The 22,170-nt window shown below is 37.8% G+C and overlaps 1 non-coding gene across 1 annotated transcript; it reads right to left on the bottom strand.

Moving 5' to 3' along the window:
- Positions 1 to 21,769: 21,769 nt before the first annotated feature.
- On the bottom strand, positions 21,770 to 21,841 carry TRNAQ-UUG (transfer RNA glutamine (anticodon UUG)). Its single transcript has one exon. It is a non-coding gene; the product is annotated as a tRNA-Gln (tRNA).
- Between the last annotated feature and the right edge of the window lie 329 nt (positions 21,842 to 22,170).

Below are 22,170 nucleotides of genomic sequence, written 5' to 3'. Positions count from 1 at the left end.
CGTGGAGAGTTTTGTTGATTCGAAAAGTTTGAGAGCGTTTCAGATGCCTAAATTTTGAGGTAAACTTGTTCTAAATATGGGTAAGAGGTTTACATAGGTTAGTTTGACTATTTTGGCTGGAAACGGGGAGTTTAGATCGCAGAATGATTGAAAAGTTAGCCCAATTATGGAACTCTTTCTTAAGCTAGAGGTTGAATATGACCTTTATTTGTCATAATTTGCCCATCATAAAAGTAAAATCAATAGACTAAGAGGTTTGACTATCAAAATATGGTTTGATTTTCAGGTCAAAAAGAGATTGGACTATCGCGCCCCATCCCAAAGTCACTCCATGCGACCATGTGAAGGCGTGACCACTTAGACACTCAACGCATATCTCCCTGCGAGATAACACGTTGAACGCCTAATAAGCAAAATAAACACAGTAATCAATCTTAACGTGAGATAAGAACTCATTTTGGAATAACGAATACTTTATTTATATTTAACAACATAGTTTGATAGGGACAAGAGCATTTTCACAAAATGAAAATATACAAGTTTGAAAAATAACATTTTAATCTTCTCGCCTAGCTCTACATGTAACGACCCAACTTTTCCGGACTAAGCTGAGGTCACTACCAAATACCAAAACTCGACCATTCAACGAAAAATTCAAAACGGACCAGATACGATTCATTAAAACAGTATAAACCTTACAAAAGACAGTTTCGGGCCCTATTTTAAATAATTCAAAAAAATCACAAGATAAAATGTCAAGTCACCAGTCCAAAAATCACAATCAAAATATCCTGACAAAATACATAGCGGAAGCGAAAGAAAATCAGACGCGTCCATATGGCCTTCACGCATCCTTCCTGCCTCTCGTCGGTCTGCCCCTCGCTGTGCCCCTACCTGAAAAGTTAAAGAAGAGAAAGGGTGAGTATAAACATACCCAGTAAGGGACCCACTACTGGGCCCGTTAGGGGACAACAGTTAACTTCCTATTCGGGGGTACCCTACATAACAGTCTAGTGCTTCCGAAGGATGCACATATCAGTCTAGTGCTCCCGAAGGATGCACATATCAGTCTAGTGCTCCCGAAGGACGCACATATCAGTCTAGTGCTCCCGAAGGACACACATATCAGTCTAGTGCCCCCGAAGGATGCACATATCAGTCTAGTGCTCCCGAAGGATGCACATATCAGTCTAATGCTCCTGAAGGATGCACATATCCGTAAGGCACACTACCCCATAGATGAAGCTAACCGTTACCCCTCAGTCCAAACTAAACTGTCTACATCAATCACATCCCAACGACATTCATATCACAGTCCCGCCATAGACTTTGTCAGTCAGATAGTATAGGTTTAAACATCTACACCCTCAGTTGCTATATGCATTACCGATTCGTACGCCATTAGGGAAAACCCTAAATTCAATCGACTAACCAACCAGAACCGGACTCACTGTTCTTCCCCGTCCAAACTCCATGAACCACATACAGACCAGTGTTTTACTACATACTGAACCGTAACTTTAAGGTCCATCAACATAAAATCTCAATCCACAAATAGCAGTCACAGTATAACTTTCATCAGACAAACTATAATATCAGTACTTAACAGTCAACACGCATCCAGATATTCAGTACAGTCACTAACGTGTAATCCCCTGTGGATTACTACGGTTTTAGCCTGGACTCGGGGTCCAGTAGTAGGAAAACCCTTACCTGATACTCGGTTATGCCCCTCGATTGAATCCACGCTCAACAGATCAACCTAAACGAAAACACAACAGTTTTAGTTGATGACGTTAGTAGCAGTTGTTTTAAAAGGTTATCCGTTGACTTACCCAAGGAAAGGAAACTATCTCCAACCAGGTCTGCCGCGGAACCCGAGAACTTAAGCGTCAACTCTGTACTACCTTCAAGGGAGAAAAGTAGGGCCATATCTTAATCCAACATTCAAACTCGAATCGGACGAGGTAACATTAGGGAATTCATCAAAACAATCCTTACCGAAGACTCACCGTGAACCGAAGTGGAGGAAAGAAGGCTTAGGTGGCTCGGCTCGGCTCGGCTCAGCTCGGCTCGGCTCGGCTCGGCTCGGCTCGGCTCGCGGCTCGGCTTGGTTCGGCTCACTCGGCTCGCGGCTCGGCTCACTCGGCTCGCGGCTCGGCTTGGTTTGGCTCGGGGCTCGGCTCACTCGGCTCGCGGCTCGGCTTGGTTCGGCTCGCGGCTCGGCTCACTCGGCTCGCGGCTCGGCTTGGTTCGGCTGGCGGCTCGGCTCACTCGGCTCGCGGCTCGGCTCGCGGCTCGGCTCGCGGCTCGGCTGGATCTGCTGGTGGCTCGTGGCTCGGCTGCAAATGGGTCTCGGGTCGGGTCAGCTTGGAACCGGGTCGGGTTTTTTGCAGCGTAAAACGGGTAACACGAACGACGGCTCTCCGGCGTCCGACGACCGTGACGAACGGCAGCTGGGAGGCGTTCGACGACCGAAAAGCTTCGCTTCAACGAGATGGAGAGCGGCTGGGTGTCGGCGGAAGGTGCGGCGCACGCTGGTGGCCGACGTCGTGAGCCCGAGAGAAAAAAAACCAGAGTAGAGGGGCCGCGGCGGTTGAACGTTGAAGTTGGAAAGCTTCGACGGCGTGGACAGAGACGGAGATGAAGATGTACGCGACGGTTTGACAGGGATGGAGGCGACGGCGTGCACGGAGACGCGATGGTGGATGGCGGCGCGAAAGAAGGAGAGAATGGAGAGGAAGAGATGGCGGCGCGCGAGGAGAGAATGGAGAGGAAGGGATGGCGGCGCGCGAGGAGGGGTAGGGTTTCTCTTCTCCCTTCTCTTTTTTTTTTTAAAATATATATATATATATTAATTTAAGAATTTAATAAAAGTAATAACATTTAATTAATAATAATAATAATAATAATAAATAAAATATTATTGAATATATATATATATGTTAACTTTTAATAATTCTAATTAATAATAATAATAAATAAAATATTATATATATATGTATTAACTTTTGCCTAATTAATTAATATTAATAATAAGATTAATAAAATAGACAAAAGATAATATTAATACTAATTTATATATATAAAGATTATAATAATAATAATAATAATAATATATTTACCATTATATTATTATCATATAATTTACAACTAATAACTTCCAGAATTTCAGAAATAAATCCCAAAATTTAAAATCCCCTAAAAATTAAATAAGGCGGTAAGAGTTTACCTCGAAAACTTTGGGGCGTTACATTCTTCCCTTCTTAGGGAACTTTCGTCCTCGAAAGTTTTATTTCTCGAACAGCTCGGGATAACTGGATCTCATGTCATCTTCTCGCTCCCATGTAGCCTCTTCCACCCGGTGATTCCGCCATAAGACTTTAACCAAAGGAATTTCTTTATTCCTCAACGTTTTCACCTCTCTAGCAAGCACCTCAACAGGTCGTTCAGTATAGCTCAAGTTTTCATCAATCTCCAGTGGCTCGTAATCCACTACATGGGATGGATCTGGCACGTACTTTCTCAACATAGAAACATGAAACACATCATGAACTGTCGAGAGTGATGGTGGCAACGCCAAGCGATAAGCTACAGGGCCAATCCGCTCCAGAATCTCAAACGGCCCAACAAAACGGGGACTCATCTTTCCCCTCCTTTCAAAACGCAAGACACCTTTCATAGGTGCTACCTTTAAGAACACCTTATCCCCTATCTCAAACTCAAGGTCCTTCCGCCTCACATCTGCATAACTCTTCTGTCTACTCTGAGCGGTATGCATGCGTGATCTAATCTTCTGAACCGCTTCGTTAGTAGACTGAACTAACTCAGGACCCATCAATCTCTGCTCACCTACCTCACCCCAGCAAACCGGGGATCTACAACATTTGCCGTACAGGGCCTCAAACGGTGCCATGCCAATAGTAGCCTGATAACTGTTATTATAAGCAAATTCCATCAAATGTAAGTGGGAGTCCCAGCTACCTGGAAATTCCAATGCACACGCTCGCAACATATCCTCTAAGACTTGGTTCAGACGCTCAGTCTGACCGTCAGTTTGTGGATGGAAAGCTGTGCTAAAGTCTAACCTCGTGCCCATAGCAGTCTGCAAACCCTTCCAGAATTTGGAAGTGAAACGGGCATCTCTATCAGAAACAATCGACACTGGCACTCCGTGCAATCTCACTATCTCAGACATGTACAACTGTGCCCACTTACTAGCAGTATAGGTGGATTTACCCGGAACAAAGTGCGCTGATTTAGTAAGTCTGTCCACCACAACCCAAATCACTGTAAAACCCCTCAGGGTTCTCGGTAGCCCTGTAATGAAATCCATGGACACGTTTTCCCACTTCCATTCCGGTATGCTCAAGGGTTGTAATAAACCCGCTGGTTTCTGCCTTGGTGCCTTAACCTGCTGACACACCAAGCATTTACTGACAAATTCTGCTACTTCCCTCTTCATGTTACGCCACCAATAAACCCGCTTTAAGTCTTGATACATCTTCGTACTACCTGGGTGCATGGAAAATGGGGAACTGTGCGCCTCAGATAATAATTCTGTCTTAACCGCACTATCTGATGGAACACAGAGGCGTCTCTCAAACAACAGCCCACCATCAGAGGATAACGAGAACTCAGCCGTTTGCCCTGCCTCTGCTAGGCCACGTTTCTCAACCAGATAAGGATCGTTACTCTGAGCATCGATGATCCTCTGCCTCAAAGTCGGCTGTACCGTCAACTGGGCTAACTGCATAGTAACTGCCCCCACTGACACTGCAATCCCAGCCCGCTCGAGATCCCGATGCAATGGGGCCTGCCGGGTAATAAGTGCTGCTGAATGGGACACCTTCCTACTAAGAGCATCAGCTACCACATTTGCCTTGCCTGGATGATACAGTATCTCACAATCGTAATCCTTCACTAACTCAAGCCACCTTCGCTGTCTCATATTCAATTCTTTCTGAGTAAAGAAGTATTTCAAGCTCTTATGATCTGTGAATATCTGTATCTTTTCACCATATAAATAATGCCTCCATATTTTCAAAGCAAAAACCACTGCTGCTAACTCTAGATCATGTGTAGGGTAGTTCTGCTCATGACTCTTCAACTGACGAGACGCATAAGCGACCACCTTACCCTGCTGCATCAAAACACAACCCAGACCCTTCTTGGAAGCATCACTATAAATCACGAAACTGCCAGAACCATCAGGTACAGTAAGAACCGGCGCGGTAACTAGCTTCTGTTTAAGGTTCTGGAAACTGTCCTCACATGCCTTGCTCCAGACAAAAGGAGCTCCCTTTCTGGTCAACTGAGTAAGAGGAGTAGCTATACGAGAAAAGTTCTCTACAAATCGTCGATAATAGCCTGCTAAACCCAGAAAGCTACGAACCTCACTGACTGTGGAAGGTCGGGTCCAACCGGTGACTGCCTCTATCTTAGCTGGATCTACAGAGACTCCAGCCTTAGAAACCACGTGGCCCAGAAAGGACACCTGCTTCAGCCAAAACTCGCATTTCGAGAACTTTGCATACAACTTATTATCCCGAAGTGTTTGCAAAACCAAACGTAAATGCTCCTCGTGTTCGGCCTCCGTCTTGGAGTATATCAAGATGTTGTCGATAAACACGATCACAAAAGTATCTAGGAATTCCCTAAACACTCTGTTCATCAAATCCATAAATACTGCCGGAGCATTCGTCAAACCAAAAGACATCACAATAAACTCGTAGTGTCCATATCTAGAACGAAATGCTGTCTTCGGTACATCCTCATCCTTAATTCTCAGCTGATGGTATCCCGACCGAAGATCAATCTTAGAGAACACTGTGGCTCCTTGTAACTGGTCAAATAGATCGTCAATCCTGGGCAAGGGATATCTGTTCTTTACGGTTACTTTGTTCAACTCCCTATAGTCAATGCACAGACGCATCGATCCGTCCTTCTTCTTAACGAATAAGACTGGCGCACCTCAAGGTGACACGCTCGGTCGAATGAATCCCTTATCAAGCAATTCCTGCAACTGTACCTTCAGTTCTTTCAGTTCTGCGGGGGCCATTCTGTAAGGGGCTCTGGATATAGGGACCGTGCCCGGCTCCAACTCTATGGCAAACTCAACCTCCCTGTGCGGAGGTAACCCTGGAAGTTCCTCAGGAAAAACGTCCGGATAGTCCCTCACCACCGGTTCTGACGACAGGGATACATCCGCCTCTCTAGTATCCACCACACTCGCTAAGATACCCCAAGTACCCTGACTGAGCAGTTTACTGGCCCTGATGGCTGAGATTACCTGAGGCAACGACTTTGACCCTCCTCCCTTAAATTTAAAACTGGCCATCGAGGGAGGGTTAAACGTTACCTCCTTACGTGAACAATCTATACTGGCGTGGTTAGCGGCCAACCAATCCATACCCAGGATTACATCAAAGTCCAGCATATCCAGAACTATCAGCGTTACCTCAATCACATGGCCTGCTATCTCAATCTGACATGCCTTCACCTTTTCCTTCGACAACATACATTCCCCGGAAGGAGTAGATACTGACAGAACATGGTGTAAGGGTTCTACCTCTAAGCGGGCATGCGACACAAATGCGGAAGAGATAAAAGAATGTGACGAACCCGAATCAAACAAGACTAAGGCGTAATGCCCCAACACTGGGAGCGTACCTGTCACTACTGTGCCTGCCTTCTCAGCCTCAGTCCTGTTGGTAGCAAAGACTCTACCCTGATGTGGAGCACCTGCTCCCTGATTCTGCGCGATCCCCGTGAGTCTCAACGGGCATCTATCAGCTGTATGACCCTCTTGCCTGCACTTAAAGCAGGTCCTGGTCCCGAATAAGCAACGGCCCAAATGGTGCTTCCCACAAGTGGTACACAACGGCTTCCCTCTAGCAGCCTCCCCTGCCTCAAAAGGTTTCTGCTGGAAGCTGCGAAACTCACCACCCGGTCTGAAATTCCGCTGTGGCACTGGAACAGGCTGCTGCTCAGCCTTCCTCTTCTGTCTCGACGTCGAACCTCTACCAGCGGTCTTAGACGAGTTAGCCCTCTCCTGTAAACTGAGGTCCACTGCCAGGCGCAGTGCATCGGCATGAGTAGCGGGTCTGAAAGCTCGGACCAAACCCTGAATGTCCAGTCGGAGGCCTCTAACAAACTTATCAGCTCTGGCCGCCTCGGTCGCTATCATCTCGGGAGCGAAGCGGGATAACATGTCAAACTCCGCATCATACTGCTCCACTGTCATGTCACCCTGCTCTAAGTTCAGAAACTCCTGCCGCTTGGCATCTCTCAAACTGGCGGAGAAGAATTTCGCATAGAAACTCTCCTTGAACTGCTGCCACGTGATCTGACTCACATCACCACCTAGCATTCTCTCTGTAGTCTCCCACCATGCAGTACCTCTGTCAGTCAACATAAAAACAGCACACTGAACCTTCTGATCCTCAGGGCATTTCATGTAACGGAATATGGTTTCCAAGGACGATAACCACATCTGAGCCCTGGTGGGGTCCTCCAAAGACCCATCGAACGTCGTGGGATTATACTTCCTGAAATCCCTCAGATGTTTAGCCTCTGCCGACAACTGATCCAGCACAAACTGGGGCGCAACTGGTACCGGAGCCGGAGCTGGAGCAGGAACTGGTGCTGGAGCTGGCGCTGGAGCTGGCGCCGGAGTTGGCGAGGCAGGCTTCTGCTGCTCCCGCATCTGCATAATCATATCTCAAAACCTCTGCTCCATGGCGGCTAGGTCCGCATGAGTAACTGGCGCAGCCGGGTCAGGGGCTTGGGCTACAGGCTGCACCTCAGGCCGGACGCGTCCTGCTCCCCTTCCTCGGCCTCCTCGGCCACCCCTACGTGCACCTCTCCTTGGTGGCATTTTCCTAACAACCACCAAACGATTCCTTTAGTCATAAATGGTAATTGAATTTGCAGTTTAACTTAGGTAAGGTAATGCATGTAGAGTTATACATATACTTTCATGAGAGCGTACCTGACGAGCGGCAAGGATCGTTTCAGCCATAAGGACACAAAACACAGACTCACATTATAAGTCAGTCTACAGAACCAAAAAGCTTAGGTTCTGATACCAACTGTAACGACCCAACTTTCCCGGACTAAGCTGAGGTCACTACCAAATACCAAAACTCGACCATTCAACGAAAAATTCAAAACGGACCAGATACGATTCATTAAAACAGTATAAACCTTACAAAAGACAGTTTCGGGCCCTATTTTAAATAATTCAAAAAAATCACAAGATAAAATGTCAAGTCACCAGTCCAAAAATCACAATCAAAATATCCTGACAAAATACATAGCGGAAGCGAAAGAAAATCAGACGCGTCCATATGGCCTTCACGCATCCTTCCTGCCTCTCGTCGGTCTGCCCCTCGCTGTGCCCCTACCTGAAAAGTTAAAGAAGAGAAAGGGTGAGTATAAACATACCCAGTAAGGGACCCACTACTGGGCCCGTTAGGGGACAACAGTTAACTTCCTATTCGGGGGTACCCTACATAACAGTCTAGTGCTCCCGAAGGATGCACATATCAGTCTAGTGCTCCCGAAGGATGCACATATCAGTCTAGTGCTCCCGAAGGACGCACATATCAGTCTAGTGCTCCCGAAGGACACACATATCAGTCTAGTGCCCCCGAAGGATGCACATATCAGTCTAGTGCTCCCGAAGGATGCACATATCAGTCTAATGCTCCCGAAGGATGCACATATCCGTAAGGCACACTACCCCATAGATGAAGCTAACCGTTACCCTTCAGTCCAAACTAAACTGTCTACATCAATCACATCCCAACGACATTCATATCACAGTCCCGCCATAGACTTTGTCAGTCAGATAGTATAGGTTTAAACATCTACACCCTCAGTTGCTATATGCATTACCGATTCGTACGCCATTAGGGAAAACCCTAAATTCAATCGACTAACCAACCAGAACCGGACTCACTGTTCTTCCCCGTCCAAACTCCATGAACCACATACAGACCAGTGTTTTACTACATACTGAACCGTAACTTTAAGGTCCATCAACATAAAATCTCAATCCACAAATAGCAGTCACAGTATAATTTTCATCAGACAAACTATAATATCAGTACTTAACAGTCAACACGCATCCAGATATTCAGTACAGTCACTAACGTGTAATCCCCTGTGGATTACTACGGTTTTAGCCTGGACTCGGGGTCCAGTAGTAGGAAAACCCTTACCTGATACTCGGTTATGCCCCTCGATTGAATCCACGCTCAACAGATCAACCTAAACGAAAACACAACGGTTTTAGTTGATGATGTTAGTAGCAGTTGTTTTAAAAGGTTATCCGTTGACTTACCCAAGGAAAGGAAACTATCTCCAACCAGGTCTGCCGCGGAACCCGAGAACTTAAGCGTCAACTCTGTACTACCTTCAAGGGAGAAAAGTAGGGCCATATCTTAATCCAACATTCAAACTCGAATCGGACGAGGTAACATTAGGGAATTCATCAAAACAATCCTTACCGAAGACTCACCGTGAACCGAAGTGGAGGAAAGAAGGCTTAGGTGGCTCGGCTCGGCTCGGCTCAGCTCGGCTCGGCTTGGTTCGGCTCGCGGCTCGGCTCACTCGGCTCGCGGCTCGGCTCACTCGGCTCGCGGCTCGGCTTGGTTCGGCTCGCGGCTCGGCTCACTCGGCTCGCGGCTCGGCTTGGTTCGGCTCGCGGCTCGGCTCACTCGGCTCGCTGCTCGGCTTGGTTCGGCTGGCGGCTCGGCTCACTCGGCTCGCGGCTCGCGGCTCGGCTGGATCTGCTGGTGGCTCGTGGCTCGGCTGCAAATGGGTCTCGGGTCGGGTCAGCTTGGAACCGGGTCGGGTTTTTTGCAGCGTAAAACGGGTAACACGAACGACGGCTCTCCGGCGTCCGACGACCGTGACGAACGGCAGCTGGGAGGCGTTCGACGACCGAAAAGCTTCGCTTCAACGAGATGGAGAGCGGCTGGGCGTCGGCGGAAGGTGCGGCGCACGCTGGTGGCCGACGTCGTGAGCCCGAGAGAAAAAAAAACAGAGTAGAGGGGCCGCGGCGGTTGAACGTCGAAGTTGGAAAGCTTCGACGGCGTGGACAGAGACGGAGATGAAGATGTGCGCGACGGTTTGACAGGGATGGAGGCGACGGCGTGCACGGAGACGCGATGGTGGATGGCGGCGCGGAAGAAGGAGAGAATGGAGAGGAAGAGATGGCGGCGCGCGAGGAGAGAATGGAGAGGAAGGGATGGCGGCGCGCGAGGAGGGGTAGGGTTTCTCTTCTCCCTTCTCTTTTTTTTTTAAAATATATATATATATATATATATATATATATTAATTTAAGAATTTAATAAAAGTAATAACATTTAATTAATAATAATAATAATAATAAATAAAATATTATTGAATATATATATGTTAACTTTTAATAATTCTAATTAATAATAATAATAAATAAAATGTTATATATATATATGTATTAACTTTTGCCTAATTAATTAATATTAATAATAAGATTAATAAAATAGACAAAAGATAATATTAATACTAATTTATATATATAAAGATTATAATAATAATAATAATAATAATAATATATTTACCATTATATTATTATCATATAATTTACAACTAATAACTACCAGAATTTCAGAAATAAATCCCAAAATTTAAAATCCCCTAAAAATTAAATAAGGCGGTAAGAGTTTACCTCAAAAACTTTGGGGCGTTACACTACATGTTATGCGAGCTGACTGAGGTTACTAACAAAATGATGCAATTTTTGTATAGTGCATAGAAGGCGATCAAGATGGCATGTCAAACGTTGGATGTCCTTTACTACTTGGGAGAATAAAACAAATTTTTTTTGAAAGATTAGACAAATGTGTGTAATAAGTGGTGTTTTTCATTAGCCTATTTAATAAATAAATTCTCACCCATACACGTTACAAGTTCTTTTCATAGTACCATGTGATATAAATAAACATACGTTTCAATAGAAATAGGAGTTCAAATCATAAAAATATTTCAATGCTCTAGGTGATTTACACATTCAAATCTCTTCAGCAAGTATTTATAAATTTTATAGAAACCATTTTCTTGCAAATCATTCATCATAAATCATATCGCACAGGAAAGTATTGGCATAATACATTTTTATAGATCATAACGCAAAATCATTCGGCATATTAAATTCCATCTCTTATACCCTCCTCAACTCAAGTGTTTACCACACTCTTTTGCGGAGTTGCAGTTGTGCGGTGAAATCTCAACGCGACAACAAATTTTCCATCAATTTCAATACACATAATGCGTCTTCCAATACTAAAACGCACAGCAAGCAAATGGCATCTCATACCAGAACACATAACAAGTATGAGACATCTAAACGCATGGGATACCTAAAATCATTTCACAACAAACATTCAAATTCATTTTCAAATCTGATTCATTTTAAGCCAAACTATTTCCAGAATTTGAGAAGCACGATAATAATCATGAACTCAAGAATTTAAAGTGAGATATTTAAGGATTTAAACACCGTAAAAATTCATTTAGTTTGAAAACATTTTAAAGAAAACCACTCACAATAGGTAAGCTTCTCCTTGTGGAGCTTTTAGCCAAAATCGCTTGCAAATTATTGCTAAATTTGAGCTATTAATAGCTCACTGAAAATATTTGCAATTCTTTCAACTCTTTCTTAAGTAAACACAAGATGAAAATAAACTCTTCAAGCTTATCGAATTCCTGTTATTTATAAGCTCCTTTGATGAAGTTTCCCAAGCTGAAATGATGACCTCTACCCAATGGTGAGGTTCATTCAATAACAAAACGCCATGTAGCTTATGTCACTCTTATCCTAAACTCAAGGACAGGAAGGTCAAATCAGCTTGTCAACCTTATGGCATTAGTTACTTTACGATGAAGGAAGGTCACACCGCCTCCCATCCCAACACATAGTTCCTTCTTAGCGCATAACTAGAATGCCTTACACAATTTGTTTCGCAACATCTCCAATTGCCAACTCCGATCACATACAGTCTCATCGCATAATCAATTCTTATTGTATGCAATTTTAACGCATAGTTACAGAAGGCGATCAAGGTCTTACATGAACAAATCTATAAAATTGAGAGTTGTAGCTTCAATCAATGAGTGACAAATGAGTTTAATAATTATTCCTAAACATGTTTTACTAGGTAAATATTTTGAGCATGCTTAAGTTAATTGTGTTTAAATATCATTTAAATCACGAATTTCTAGTAAAATATTTTAAGCATGCATAAAAGTAAACAAATGTGATATATTAATAGATTTAGCAAGGCATGAGTATAGAATCGAGCTTGAAAATTGATTATAGCCAATAACTTGAGTTTAACTACTCTTAGTAAGTTCTTAAATGAAAGAACCTAGATAAAAAATGTAAGCAAGATAAGTGGTTTGAGTATAAGTCCAAGTTAAAGATTGGAATTTGTTTTAAGAAGCATAGGTAAAGTTTGAACCAAGTTTTCTTATGCGATCAAAGAACCTAAATAAAAAAGATGGTTGTTAATGAAATTACATTGCAAGTATACAACTATAGGTGAAAGGGTTGAATAAAAGTAAGTCTTCTAATTCTGATTAAAGGTTTAATGTAAGTAAAAAGCAAAGGAAATTGAAACTACCTAAGAGACTTAGAAAAAAAAGTATGTATTTATAATGTTACAAGTCTTACAAATTTTTTTTAAGTATTTCAAGCAAGTATGAGTTTATAGCTAAATATTTTTCAATATTTAAGCATAAGCTAAGTTAAATTTGAGATTTAAGCAAGTATGATTATAAGCCAAGCATATTTTAAACTTTTCATGAGTTTCTTGGATTCTTACAAGCTCTAAGGTTGAAATATTGAGTTCAATGCTCTTTTATTACGTGTGCACATGGGATTTATTCAGTTGTCGAGGTTAAGTTTAATCCAGGACAACAGTGTTGTCGGAAGTGCTGGGTGTGCCCCACGACGACAAAGACGATGGGAGTACTAGGTGTGTCTTACTACAACGTATAGATTATTGTTTAGCTAAAGACATTGGCAATGTGGGAATTTATTGATTATTGAATTATTTATTAATGAAGTAGAATACTATAATCTTGAATCCTATAAACTAACATTCCGAGGCTATCTTGTAGACTTGAACTTTATGTAGATACATAAATATGTAGTTTGTAATTATATATATTATACGAACTTTTTATTTATCTAATAAAATAAAGTGTTTTATTTTATTTGACATTTAGTTGCATTAACCCACAAAACCAATAAACTAACATCCAAGGTTATCTTCTGTAACCTAAACATGTATGTGGAGACATACAAGTGGATCATGTTTAACTGATAACCTAAATGGCCTGTAGTAAATGGATAAGATTGGATACCTTATCCTGATGATACTACGAATACGACATTCTTTGTAGTTGTTACAATTTTTCTAAAGTGCTACAAATAATTTGATCTTAATCGTTCATATCGAGATATTAGAGCAGGGGTATTTTATACAAGAGTTTGTATAAGATCGGACCATGAAATGAATAGTCTCTCTTATTAACATCGTTACTAGTTGAGACTACATTTCATCGGGATGACTATAAATAACTTGACCTGAATCCTGAGTGAGTTGTGAACTCCTGCCTATGAAGACGATCCTTTGAATTTCATGGGTGAGAGTGACCTATGTCGCCGACTCAATATGTCTACCTTTCTTGGGATTCGCCTGATTGGGGGGCTGGGAACACAGCTACACAAGAAGGAATTCACTCCTTCTCTATAGATAGAATAAGTGAAGAAATTGCTCTCTTAAGGGATGATTCCAGGACTTGCAATGTGGCGCCACACACTCTTTTGGCTTGAGAGGAGTTCAGTTATAATAGGACTATAATTATTGTTCATTAGAGGAATTAGTGGTACTTAAGGAGTTAGATGTAACTACAAGGGCAAAACGGTAATTTTTGGCTTATTTGCACTTACGAGCAATTTCTGAAGGGTCATTGCACTGTTGATTGGTTATATCTAATGGACACAAAAATATATCTACAGTAAGAAGAGTGCAACTACTAGTCTCTAGTGGAATGACTAATAGTTAATGAATAGAGATTAATTAATTAATCCAATATCATTGGAGCTTCAATCTGTAGATCCATAAAATCCCCCTATTAGCTGAATAAGGATAAATGAGAATCAAATTTATTTTGGTTTAATTTGAATTGTTCAAATTGATCAAAGGGAATAAATTGTATATGATACAATTAATATAATGTATTTGATACATTATTAATATAAATTTTTTTTAGAGAAATTAATATTTGAATATGGTTCAAATAATAATAATAATAATATGAATAAGATTAATAAATAAACTATAGGTTAAATTAATATGGATTCGATTTATATTAGCAATATAGATTATACAAGAGATTTAAATCATTGCTTATATTATATATGGTATAATATAAAGTTTATATTATATGAGATATAATATGAATTAAATTTATATTTATCTTATTTTATTAATATATATTTAATTTATAAAATAAATCTCAATGGAGTTATTTTACGTGTAAAGAGTGAGAGAGTTATTTTGATTACTTCCCTCCATCTCTCTTAAAGTTAGTTGAGATCACTCTGAATTATAATTGTTTTGCTATCTCTTTTTCTTTTTTTGGACATTCTCTGTGTTCCAAAAAGAAAAAAAGAATTCTCTCCTAAATTTTTCCCTCACCAAAATTACAGAAGCCTCACAACTCTCTGTTAGATTCTTTCCTTAAGAATAATGAGGAAGACTTCGTGGTGTTCTTGAAAAATTCGAAGAAGATTTCTTGGAGGTTGTACAAAAGTTAGTTTCTTTTTCCCTTTTCCTCCGTAGAAGCATACTTAGGGTTTTAGTTTTTTTTTTCTCTGAATTGTTGTACATTTGTAAGGCGTTCATACGCTTCCTCTTTGGGAATTCCATTCTGACAAATATGAATCCAATTTGAGTTCATAGCCTAAATGATCTATGGTATATGAAAAAGGTTGGGTGCCTTATTATGGTAACACTATGGATGTGGCTTCCTTTGTAGTTAGTACAAACGATGTGATTCTAAATCGTTCATGTAGAGACATGAAAGTAGAAACACTTTATGTAAATATTTTGCATAAGACCGGACCATTAATAGTCACTTTTACGTTATAACATTGTTGACGTCTTAAACCTGACTATTTCTTTTAATTTGATAACCTAGGTAACTTAACTTTAATCCTAAGCTAGTTATGAACTCATGTTCACACGAGATTATTGTTAGACTTGCATGGGTGAGGGTAGCTCATCAGTGCTAGCCCAATATGCCTCCCATTTCATGGATAAGACCGGGAGCATAGCTAACCTTCTAACCTCATTAGAGTCAATAGATAGGTTGTTCTCTTATGCACTGAATCTAGGTCTTGAACAAGGGGCCCCACCTTCTCATTGGCTCAAGAGGGATTCGATTTATAGGTTAGATCTTAAACCAGTTGTTCATTAGAAGATCAGTGGTATTTAAGGAACAAGAAGTAATCTTAAGGGTAAAATGGTAAATTGACCCAGTTGAGATTACGAACAACCTATGAAAAGTTAACTTACTAATTATGGTTATATCAGGTGGACTAAATATATCTATAGTGAGAGGAGTGCAACTACGAAATTTTAGTGGAATGACCTGTTAGTTAACGAATGTTGATTAGCTTAGTCAAAAAGAGTTTAGTCAGTTATCGGATTATTGGAGCCCATGATCTATAAGTCTGCTAGGTTCTTCTACTAGCTCATTCTGGAAATAAAATTTAGAATCGGGTGATCCAAAAATTTGAAATTGTTTGAGTTAATTTCGTTAAAAATATTTGATATTATTAACGAGTTTTTGAGAAATATAAAAGATGTTTATATAAGATTTAAATATCAGTAAATTCGAATAGAGATTCGAATTGATTCAATTAGATTGATCGAGATTTGATTTAATATTATTTTATTAATTTTAATTAATTAGATTAATTAATATTAAATAATTAAAAATTAAAAAAGGATTTTTAGAAAATCAATTTAAAAATCAAATTTCTTCAAATTTGAAATTCAATTCAAATTGAATTGTTTCTTCATGGACAATTTTTGCTTCTTTCACCTAACATCTCATTTGTATATATGTTGATGAGTTTGTTTGAAAGCACAGAGGGGAGGGTTGATCAATTTAGTAGGATTTTCGGTGAAGAATTGATCAAGAAATTTGAAGTTTTTTAGAAAATTTTCATATTGCTAGTTTATCTCGAAAACATATAAAATCAATCATCAATTCGATCCCACAATCGCGTTCTAAAGCCAGAGAATAGTATAGAAGACCCTTATGGTCGTCTACGGCTAGGAATCAACGGAAATGATCAAGCAACGAAGGAGAATTTCGAATTCTAAGGTTAGTGTTCTTAAATTCTATGTTTTCCTATTTTTCAATTTCATATTAATTAAATGAAATTAGAGCGTTCTGTATCAATTCTCTCTTGCTCATTTTTCTATCGATTTGTACCAAAGCAGGTTTGGAACACTCAATTTCATCTAGTGGGTATTAATTTTAAGTTTCATGTTCATTGATGCTTAAATATAGATTTTGGTGTTTTGGAAATTTTTTCAAGCAATTTTAGTAGCTTAAAGTCGTAATTATTGAGTTCTAAATATTCTTGTGTGAGTCAAGAATGTTCGTGTAATTCTTTTGGGATTTGTTCGGGTTGAATCGAGCCTTAATTTAAGCTTCAAAGCTGAAGAATTTAAGTTGGTCGAAAAACAGAGTAAGTTTACTGTATTTTTCTGCAAAATTTGAGCCTTCACGCGACCAATTTGCAAAAGAGTGGATCCAACTCAGAGACCCACATGCGAATCAGAAATAGAAATATATCTACAGTGATAAGAGTTCAACTGTGAGTTTTCAGTGGAGTGTACATATAGTTAAGGAATATTGATTAATGTGATTAATGAGTTTAGCCAATTAATCTTACATAGCTGTAGCTTCTGATCTGTAGAATCATAAAGTACCTTTCTTAGCTCGTAAAGAGTAACGAGGTTATTATTTATTGATTGTAATTTGAAATGTTTAAATTTACTTTGAAAATTAGTATAATGTATGGTAATACATTATAATATAAAGTTTATATTTTAATTAAACTATATAATATAAATTTAGTTTTTTATATGATTCTAAGACTAATTTAAGAGAGAATAAAATATTTGAATGAGTTCAAATATTAATTCAATGTGAATAGATTCATATTATAATAATAGGTTAAAATTTAATGTATATATGACAATAAAACTATAGGTTGTAAGATAAATTTATACATGAATATGATTTATATTTGAATTAAATTAAAAATAAGATATTTAATTTAACAACTAATTAATCGTAGAACTAATTGATAATTGAACTTAGTTCTATTTAATTTAATTTGATTTATTTATATTAAAATTTATTTTATTTTATTTAAATTAAATTAATAAATCCCTTGTGTAAGGGAGTTATTTGAGATCTCACGTATCCCAACATCTTTCCAACTTCCTCTTCTTCGGAAGGAAGAAAGGAGATATGTAAAAAGACGATGACTCTTCTAAGAAACCTATGTGCTCTGTGTAAACTCTCTGTGAAGAAAAAAAAATCTATCTTTTCTAAAATATCCTTTTGGTTCCCACAAACCAGAACTTCAACTACTCAGAGGATATGGGGGTTTCCAAATGGTGGTGACTTCAATTTTGGTAGATATCGAGTTGACAACGAGAGTAAGTCTAAATTTCTTTGTATTTCTATTTTTTTTCTTTGAAAGCATGCTTAGCTTTTAGGTTACAATAATTTAGCTTCTGTAATTTTTTCAATGTACTAGTCTTTCTAAATCTCAATTAAATTTGAGTTTAATGGTTCTGTTAAATTACTTCCGCTGCAAAGAGTTTTTATCCCTTCATCAGGAACACTATAGATGCAACCCACTTTGTATTTAGTACAAGCAAAGTGATCCAAAGACACTCATGTAGAGATATGCGAGTGGATGTGTGTTATGCAATGAGATTGTATAAGACTGAACCATGAAATAGTCACTTTTACTTTATAACATTGTTAACCGATTAAAATGAACCACTTCATTTTTAATGATCTAGATAACTTGACCTTAGTTATGAGCTAACTTTGAACTCATATTTACTCAAGATTATACTTAGAGTTGCAAAGGTGAGGCAGCTCAACAGACATCTCTTTTTAAGGGTAAGACTGAGTGGATAGTTGGGGATGTAAGGTGTGAGATGAAATTCACTACTGCCCACTTTAGGTTTAATAGGTAGGTTATTCTCTTAAGTGTTTACTCTAGATCTTGAACAAAGGGCTCACCGTCTCATTGCTCGAGAGGGATTCAATTTATAGGTTGGACTATAAACCAATTATTCATTAAAGGATTAACTCAGGCTTAAGAAACAACATGTAATCTCGAGGGTAAAATAATAAATTGATCCAGCTGAGATTTTAAACAATTTACTAATAGTTGATTGACTAATCATGGTTATATCATGTGGACTCAACTATATCTACAGTGAGAAGTGTGTAATTATGAGCTATAGTGGACACTTTCTATTAGTTAACGAATGTTGATTATCTTGGTTAAAAGGGCTTAACAAGTTAATCTCGGATTGTTGGAGCTCATGATTTGTAGGGTCATTAAGTCCCTCTACTAGTTCATCGTGGAATTAAACTTTGAACAGAGAAATTTGAATAGTTTGAATTGATTGAAAATATAACTGTTGATAAATTTGATATAACTAATGATTACAAATTGAGAGATAAATAATATCTAATTATCGAACATTCAAATAGGGACTCGAATTAGGTCAATCAGATTGATCAGGCTAAAGTGAAATTTAATTAATTAAATTGTTTAAATAACTATTTAATTTAAAATTGATTTTTTAAATTAATACTTCAAGGGAAAAAAAGAAATTTTGATTTTTAGTCCAAAGTCAAAAGTTATCATTGTTGACTTTTGACCTTTGACTTTTATCTTGAGCTAATGAATACTTCCACAATTGTTGGAATTATCCCAAATGTAGGTTATGTGCTTGGTGTGTTGTTCGTCAAGCAAATCATTCACCAATTCCACTTACTTAGTGATTGTTAAGTATCAATTAATTACAAATGAGATTTGCACGTTCATTTGGCTATATATAATTACATAATTTGATTACCTAAAAGATGATGAACCTTGATGGATTTTGTTGGAAAAGCACGAGTGTTAATTGCTTCTTTCTCACTCAAAAGATCACAAAAGTCCAAAGATTAATAGAGAAGACTTAGGTAGTTGTCCCTTGATAGATTCGAGATCAACTACAACAACAAACAAGTATAGATTTGAGCTACAAAAGTATTGTTTCTCAAATTATATTTTTGTTCATATTTAAAAGCATGTTTAATCCTCTAAAGTAGTGTAATTAGGATGATAATTGATCCTATTGCTTTGACTTTGCATGATAATTACATCCTCAATATATAACACAAATTTTAGAAAACTTTTTTTTTTATTCTTCTCCCCCATGCACAATTCTAGGGCTTCATCCCAATTAATGTTGCTTTTTTAGGGTAGAAAAACCCTTTTCCTTTTTTTTTTCTTCTTCTTCCTCCTTTTTCCTCACTGTTCTTTTTTCTTCCTCCTCCCACCTCAACTGTTCTTTCTTCTTCCTCCCCTTGCTCTTTTTCTCCTTCTCAATGGGTGGTCACATAACGGACGATATGGCATAGGGCAAAACTTCTAACATAAGGCACAAGATGAAGCTTCTGCTATCGTTCTTTTATAGATCATTCATTAGATCAATAACACAGGTGCTGGATGAGATGAAGATAGGGAGAATAAAAGATGGAGATGGAGAGGCTTCTTGGACACAAAAACCAAAGAATAAATGTACATATGTATTACTCAGATATATATACTTGTTTATTTTAAATAAACAATGATGGATTTTGTATTTAGACTCATTGTTTTATGATGTACACACTTATATACATGTTATATGTTGAACATTAAGCATGTCTGAGTTGGTAGATATTTTTGTATATTTTCGACTACTTTAGATTTATGAGATGTACTTTGATATAAATGAATTTGTGATATATACTGTTGTTTATATTGTCCATCATATGGATACGATTATAAGTCCAACAAAATATTTTATTACATTTATAGTTTATATATTAGTTAGAATATTTACAAAACATCTAATATAATGTTATAAGTTATATTTAAAAAAGAAGTATGAATCTTCAAAAAATTGTCGTGAAACCAAATGTATTTGTTTGAACATTTACAAATAAAAAATTATCGTATATAATATCAAAATCAACTACCTAACAAACAAGATGAAAAATAAAATCATATTAAATTTCACTTTCTCATTCCAAACGGAAGTAGAAAAACAATTATATTAAATGCATTTATTAAAAATGAGAAAAAAATTATTGAATACATTTTCTTTCTTTATAATGAATGTATATTTTTCTTTTCATCATTTAGACAACTTTGAAAATAGAAAAATATATATTAATAAACGTATTTCTCTCTTGGTCAAGTGAAAAGTGTAAAATTGTCCATAATCATCTTTAAAATTCTTCAATGAAAATTTTCAAAACTAAGGATTGTTTTTAAATATAGGGCCCAATTGAAGAGTATTTTCGTGTAAAATATCAATAATAAATTGACTTTAAAACTCTAAAGATTATAGCTCCCCAACCTCTGAAATTATGAATACTAAGGGTTGTCTGGGCCGATAAAGATGGAAGACTATAATTACCTCCGCTAACTACAGTAAATACTATATGAAAATCCTAAATTAGTTACCATAAGCATTATTTTAAAACTCTCAATTTGTTATACTATTTTACTATTTGCTACAGTTTTTACTATTTGACATTTATTACTTTTTTTATTGTTTTCTATCGTATTTGCTATTTCCTTCTTAAACTAAAATAATCTATATCCCAAACACAAACTATTATAATTCAATTATAATAAGATCCAAAGATTATAATAACTTACTCTTTACTTCAAACAATCCCTTCAAATGCACCCTAAAACTTTTAATCTCGAAAGTTTTGAAGAATTGAATATTGATACTATGATGTATCGTTGATTTGGTTTAACCAAATATTGAGGAGACTAAAACTTCATCTAACTTCTTCTTGAAGAAATCAACGTGAAAGCTCTAATGAAATTTATTAGAACCTACTTTTGAGAGAGAAAAAAGAGTATAAAATAAACATGTACTACATATTGTACATACTATACTAAATTAATTAAAATATGAAATTCATTTAGCAAACCAACTTTCTCACAAAATTTCGTCCGAGGAACTATCTAAAAAAACTAAACTAAATTATAAAAAAAGATACTAATTTAAGAAATAACTTTATTCTTTTGAATAGGTAGAAATTTGTTATTATATTTTTCATAGCCAAATATCAATTTATACAGGTTGTATCAACTTAAACCATAAATTAATAACGATCAATTTAAACACTGAATTTTGATACATTTATAAAAATTTGGGATTTTAATTGATGCTGGTACTAATTTGAGATTAAAATTAATATTTGCCCCAAAGGGCTTAAAGCTAAATTCATCCCTCTTATAACATAAGGTCATACCAAATTATTTGGCTTTGTACCTTATTTTGCTTTGATTTATACGTTATTCTGCTTGTTGTAAAAGAAGAGGTCCTACCGGGAGTCGAACCCAGGTCGCTGGATTCAAAGTCCAGAGTGCTAACCACTACACCATAGAACCAACTTTGTTCGAGGATTTTCATTTTAATAAATACAATATATATGTTGTAGTAAATTAATTTTCTAGGACCTATTTAGAAAGTCTACACACGTATGAAAGTTGAAACTAGGGACTGTTTTCTTTCCATTTTTATAATGTTACCTACAATCACTCATAGATATGTACGTCATTAAATTATTGTGGGGTTTTTTTTGTTCAAATATAATAATTATTATTATTAATTTTTAATTATTCTTTAACGAAGCATACACCCTCAAGTTTAACTTTCATCTCTACGTGTTAACACGAGCATTAGTTGGTTTGTCTTTTCATCCTAGAGGTGGCATATA

This window comes from Cucumis melo, chromosome 7 (genome assembly GCF_025177605.1).
Source record: "Cucumis melo cultivar AY chromosome 7, USDA_Cmelo_AY_1.0, whole genome shotgun sequence".
Lineage (NCBI taxonomy): Eukaryota > Viridiplantae > Streptophyta > Magnoliopsida > Cucurbitales > Cucurbitaceae > Cucumis > Cucumis melo.
Note: the sequence above shows the minus strand (reverse complement) of the source record. Positions and strands in the feature narration are given on the sequence as shown.